Genomic DNA, 332 nt, shown 5'->3' with positions numbered 1-332 from the left:
TTTGTGGTTTGTGGTTTGTAACAATAAAGATATATAAACCCCAAACCCTAAACCCTAAACCCTAAACCCTAAACCCTAAACCCTAAACCCTTGAAAAAGAAGAAGGGTTTACTTGTTGTTATCTCAAACCCTCAGGCAAAACCAAAGAAAACCCTAAACCCCGATTCACTCCTGGGGGTTTCTCTACTGGCATGTTCCCGGTGCGTATACACCCCAAACCCTAAACCCTAAACCCTAAACCCTAGAAAACCCTTAAACCCTAAAACTCTAAACCTTCTTAAAGAAGACCCTAAACCCTTAACCCTAAAACCCACTCTATACACCCTCAGACC

Source organism: Eimeria mitis, genomic scaffold, assembly GCF_000499745.2.
Source record: "Eimeria mitis Houghton genomic scaffold, Emh_scaff6349, whole genome shotgun sequence".
Lineage (NCBI taxonomy): Eukaryota > Apicomplexa > Conoidasida > Eucoccidiorida > Eimeriidae > Eimeria > Eimeria mitis.
Note: the sequence above shows the minus strand (reverse complement) of the source record.